Raw genomic sequence first — 5,778 nt, forward strand, 5'->3', positions numbered from 1 at the left:
CAGGAACAAGAAGAGGGAGTGCAGCACATTCCAATTAAGTGTTGCTGAGATTACATGTGAACAGTCATTCGAAGATGAGGTACTCCAGTAGGACACCTATTACAGGCTGGAGTCAGCTATCAGGTCTGAGGGAAGGAAGAAATGATTGAGGGACAGTAGGAGGGGGCAGTGGAGCTCTGCTGCAGATCAACTCCAGTTTTTTCTCGTTTGTGTTCGGCCTGCGAATCATGAGGGGAAACAAAAGTGTTTGGAATATATTGTTTGATGTTTGCTTGAGGTTAATTTTCAAGAGTCATCCTTTAGGAAGGAGAAAGTTTTTCACCTGGAAGCAACACATCTATTATGACTATAGTTTTGAAGGTACAGGAGCCTTTGGGCAACAACAAGGGACAAAATAGTGTGTTGTTCAATTACATTCATACAATTCTTTAAAAATTGTCCTGAATGACAATCAGAGATTAAGAGCCTTGAAATGCTGAGTTCCACTGAACAACAAAAGTCTTAGCTTGATAGAATAACAATCTAGAATTAATCGCTGATAGACACAACGTATTTGTGTTGAATATAAAATCAAATTAACACCAGTAGGTTAAATGGTAGGACTTATTTTTAGAGTAAATCTTTTTCCTTGGCATAACCTATCAAGCTTGACATTTCCTGTCTCTTTGCTCCTACGTTTTCAGTCCCTTCTCTCATGCATTTTTATGTATACAAAATTGAAGCTGACAAGCATATTCCTCCCACTTGTTTGCTTTCTGTAAATGTATGTGTGTGTGTACTATGGAGACCCTTACAAAATTTGGAAAAGGTATGCATCAAGTCAACTAACAAACGTCCAAAGTAAAAATATGATATCCATTTCAAAGTTTTCTTCAATATTGCATAGTAATCTGAAAGTTAGGAATTTCTTATTGGATCTGAACTCATGACTAACATCTATTTTCATGCTAGCATGCATATCTATTGGTGAAGAATTATTGCACCTTTTAAGAAGGAAGACATTATAAAATATATATATATACACACATATATGTAAACTTATATATATATAAAGCAATGCCACATTTTATATATATACACGTATATGTATGTATATATGTGTGTATACATGTGCACCTATTCAATCAATTTGTATGTATCATACATAAAATTGGTCATTGCTATTTTAAATTTATATGTGGCTTATCATATTAGGAAAAAAACTACCACTTGGTTACTTTAATGATTTCTTCCTTAAATAATTTAATAATTAGTGGAAGAAGTGAACCCAAGTGGCTATTTTCTCACATCTATATCCTTGGAAAGAAATACAAAAACCAGCTCTTCTATCCACTCTAGCAAGGGGGAGGTGGAGCCTACTGGTAGCAGAAAGTGCAGTGGAAAGCCCAGGGCAGCGAGGCAGGAAAAGATAAGGGTCTGGATTTGTGAAATGGCAATAGAAAAGGAGTGGGAAAGACTCTATGGTGACAATATTTTTTTTATAATATTTATTTTGTTATATTAGTCACCATACAGTACATCCCCAGTTTTTGATGCAATGTTCCATGATTCATTACTTGTGTATAACACCCAGTGCACCATGCAATATGTGCCCTCCTTAATACCCATCACCGGGCTAGCCCAATACCCCACCCTCTGAAGCCCTCTGTTTGTTTCCCAGAGTCCACAGTCTCTCATGGTTCATTCCCCCTTCTGTTTACCCCCCCCTTTATTCTTCCCTTCCTTCTCCTACTGATCTTCCTATTTCTTATGTTCCATAAATGAGTGAAACCATATGATAATTGTCTTTCTCTGCTTGACTTATTTCACTTAGCATAATCTCCTCCAGTCCCGTCCATGTTGCTGCAAATGTTGTGTAATCGTTCTTTCTGATGGTGACAATATTTGACCAGTTTTGGCTACTGTTTGGGTTTAGACGAGGGAGACACAGGTATAGGATCAAACGAACAAACGAACAAGAAAACAAACCAAAAAAACCAAAAAACCCCAAAATCACCTTGAGTTCTCATGTTTGAGGAACCAGAAGAAAAGTCTTTTATCAGAAATAAGAGATCATTCTGTGGCAGATTACACGTCAGTTTAGATATAAACCAAATTGGTTCACTTAAATGCAGTGTTCCATAGAAAGAAACACAAATTGGGGCCCCCCAAATTGAAGAGATCTATTGACCTCTAGTCAATCATGAGATCATAAAATGTTCATAACACCATGTTTACCACCTTCTGTTGCTTTAGTGTGTTCATTAAAGTTGCTAAAAAACTCAGTTTTCTCTCTTCCCACAAACTACCCCCATCTTTTAGAGCATCCAATTCCTTCAAGTTGTGTTGGAATAGCTTGGAATTTGTTATGAGGAGACAGTATTAAGTAAGCCATACAGTCAGTGTTCACTAGGTCATGGACCTTTTTCTAAACACTACATATATTAGCTCATTAACTTTTAAAACTTACTGTGTAAATTATGTACTATTACTCTATCCCCTTTACGGGTTAAAACACTGAGGCATAAAGAAGTTGCGTGTTCAAAGTAACTTAGTGAGCAGTGAAGCTGGAATTCGGTCTGGCTTCAGAGAGCCCACTTTTAGTCACCACCTAGAGAGTCTAATGACTGCACTGTTTTGCTTACTCAGTGGAGAGATTAGGTGATAACTTGAAGAGTCACACCATATCCCATCATTTTTTTATGTGGGGAGGACACGAAACATGGTCAAATTTCATAGCTCAAAATGTAGAAAGTTAATTGTATGTTGGTTTCTCTCCTCTTTTGTGCCCATTCAATCAGTAAAAGAGATGTCCAATAAATGCCTACTGGCTTTGCTGGTCTTTTTGTTTTGTCGGACTGGGCAATCAGATTAAGAATCCAAGAAATAGTGTTCGCTTTGGAAGCATATATTCTAAAATTGGAATTAGAGAAGATTAGCACGGCCCCCTCACAAGGATGACACACAAATTCGTGAAATGTTCCATATTTTTTCTGCTCAATAAATATTTTAAAGCATAAAAAAATCCAAGAAATAATAGAAACTGGTTTGATGCTGTTTGAACACATAATTTACTTTGTACTCTGCATTGCGCTGAAAGAAATGAAAGAGGGTGTCTTAGTTTTCTGATTCTTGAAGCTAAAGGGGGTAAAGACATACACAAATTTGATACAGCTGGATGTCGTGGAAGGGAACTTGAATCTGAATTACCTGAATCTAAGAAATCTCGAATTTAATTACCAGAGCCACAGTATGCCTATAATGATAGATTAAAATAAAAAAAGAATGGCATCCTCTTCACTCCTGCACCCTAACTTTGGTCTTCCTGTCTACTTTTTCTAAGGAAATGGAATGTAGGAGATGAGGAGAAGAATTTCCCTTAATCAGAAAATCACAATATCAAAGAGTAAAAATTATGTCACCACGTTTATGAATATAAATTGTAGAGTGACTCAACCTGCACTATGCAATTTGATCTTCATAATCACTCTTTCAAATAGATAGAGAGGATTTTTATCATCTCTGTCTTAGGAAGAATTTGAAACTCAACAAATTTAAGTGACTTACCCAAGTTGACAAAGCTATTAAGTTGGATGTCATCCAGATCCTCTGAATCCAATTCCATTGCTCTTTTGACTCTTAGGATTTTTAATTAGGATGGGCACTAACAAAACAGCCCCAAATCTCAGGAGCTTACCCCAAAAAGTTTCTCGCTCTTGCTTACATGGCTCACACGGTTTGGCAGGGTGTCCTTCTCCACATGGGAACCCTGGTTGTAAAGTTTCCCTGTCTTGCAGCTACACCATTTGGAAGTTGATGTCTCCTTAGTTGCTGAGGCATGGGAAAGAGGACTGAAGGGTCTCAGACCAGAAATTAAATACTTCATCATTTCTTCTCACAAACCATTATCCAAAAATAGTCATATGATAGGAAGTCTCAGCCTTGCGTGAGCCCAGAAGGAGAAGAAAAATTTGATGTGACTAAGTACTAGAAGTCTTCTGATACGGTGACTTTGGATAAGTAATATTCACAGGTAGGAAAATGAGCATTAAAACAATCATGAGGGATATCTGGGTGGCTCAATCGGTTAAGCGTCTGCCTTCAGCTTAGGTCATGATGCGAGGGTCCTAAGATTGAGTCTGACAACGGTCTCCCTGCTCAGCAGAGAGCCTGGTTCTCCCTTTGCGTGCTTCCCCCTACTCGTGCTCTCTCTCTCTCTTAGAAATAAATAAATTTTAAAAAATTATGAAATAATTTCCCATACTGGGGTTTTCTTTAATTTTTGTTTCTATAAATGACAGAATCAAAAGATAATATCCTTTTTAAATTAAACCCAAAACACATCATATATGCTAGCCACATTTAAAGTGCCAACAGCCTGAAAGGCAGCCAGCTAAAACATTCCTTACGCTCTGTGAAAACATCAGCCTGTATTGTCCTGAGATGACTGTCAATCCTTGTTTAGGAACTGAGATTTTAGGTGGATCCAACTTAATGTCAAACAGAGAGAAGGAATAAATATAGCCGCAGATTTGCTTATTAATTTATTTTTTTCCTGGTATCAAGACATTAAAACCTCCCAAGATCTACTGTATTACTTCAGAGATGGAGAGCTGTGATATTTTTTGTAGCTAGAAGTCTCTGACAATTATGGGGAAGGATTATCATTCAATATTGCTCTGAACTCAGAAAGCTTGAGAGAATAGCTAGGTAAATGACCAGAGCAATTTTATATCGTAGAAATCAAAGAAAACAGCATGATTTAATGGAAGAAGAATGAGCTGAAGAATCAAATGTCCTTGCTTTGGTTTTTGATTATACCATTCATTGAGCCTCAGGCTTATTGAATGTAAAAAAGGTATAAATATTAACATCTGCCTTACTGGGTAATTGTGAAGAACCAATGGGACAGTTTTTTGTGACAGCAGTCCCTAGACTGTAAAGCACTAAAATCAAACTTAGTTGCTCTTGAAAATTTGTTGGGTTGATATAGAGGAAACAAAAGACCGAATTCTGTGACACATAAGAACCAGGGTCGGACCATTAAAAATATGGTCAGAGGAACTTTTTGCTCTGAAGTTGTCTCCTTTCCTAGTTCTTATTGCTGATGATCTAAGCATGAAAGACTCTATTCTTCCTTCCTCTATGCAGGTACAAGACACTTAGAGCATTTTATGGTTAGAAACAATAATCATTATTAGAACTTTTTTTTTCTAAATCCATTTTACATGATCAGTGAAATAGCATGTGTGTAGGAAAGAAAGAAAAAGAAGCTTTAAGTTTTCATACATGCTGAAAAGATGAAATAATTTTTTCCTAAAGCATTTGCCTAGAAAGATATTCCATGTGTCCAATATAATGAGACTTACTCCTCTTTAAGGAAGATTACGTATTTGTCTCCAGCAAGTAACATGTGTTCCTTTAAACAAAATGTATGTGGGCGAAATGCTGCAATTTAAACTTTAGAGGTGAACTTGATCAAATAAATGAATACTTGAAGAAACTGGTAATTAACATTGAATTTCTACTGGATAAAATATGTGGCCAGTGTTGCAAAGCAATATGTCTCTGCTACCGTGGTGCTAGTATTTTAGTTCAAGCTAGCAGGTTGAAGAACAGATGTTGAAAAACTGTGCTTTTTGGTTATAAACACTCCTTTGTATGAACTAATGTCTTCTGAAGTATAATCCTCATCTTTAAACTTTTTATAGAGCCAGAATTTTAATATGTGCCATTTTAAACTGCCTAAATAACCAGAGGATTAGAAATCTCCTGGAAAGAAAGTGCTTCCGAAGTGGG

At 36.7% G+C, this 5,778-nt stretch overlaps 1 non-coding gene across 1 annotated transcript; it reads left to right on the plus strand.

Annotated features, from left to right (window-relative positions):
• Nucleotides 1–2,868: 2,868 nt before the first annotated feature.
• Nucleotides 2,869–2,971, plus strand: LOC113261372 (U6 spliceosomal RNA). The gene has a single exon (XR_003318357.1). It is a non-coding gene; the product is annotated as a U6 spliceosomal RNA (small nuclear RNA).
• The last annotated feature ends 2,807 nt before the right edge of the window (nt 2,972–5,778 follow it).

Source organism: Ursus arctos, unplaced genomic scaffold (genome assembly GCF_023065955.2).
Source record: "Ursus arctos isolate Adak ecotype North America unplaced genomic scaffold, UrsArc2.0 scaffold_29, whole genome shotgun sequence".
Lineage (NCBI taxonomy): Eukaryota > Metazoa > Chordata > Mammalia > Carnivora > Ursidae > Ursus > Ursus arctos.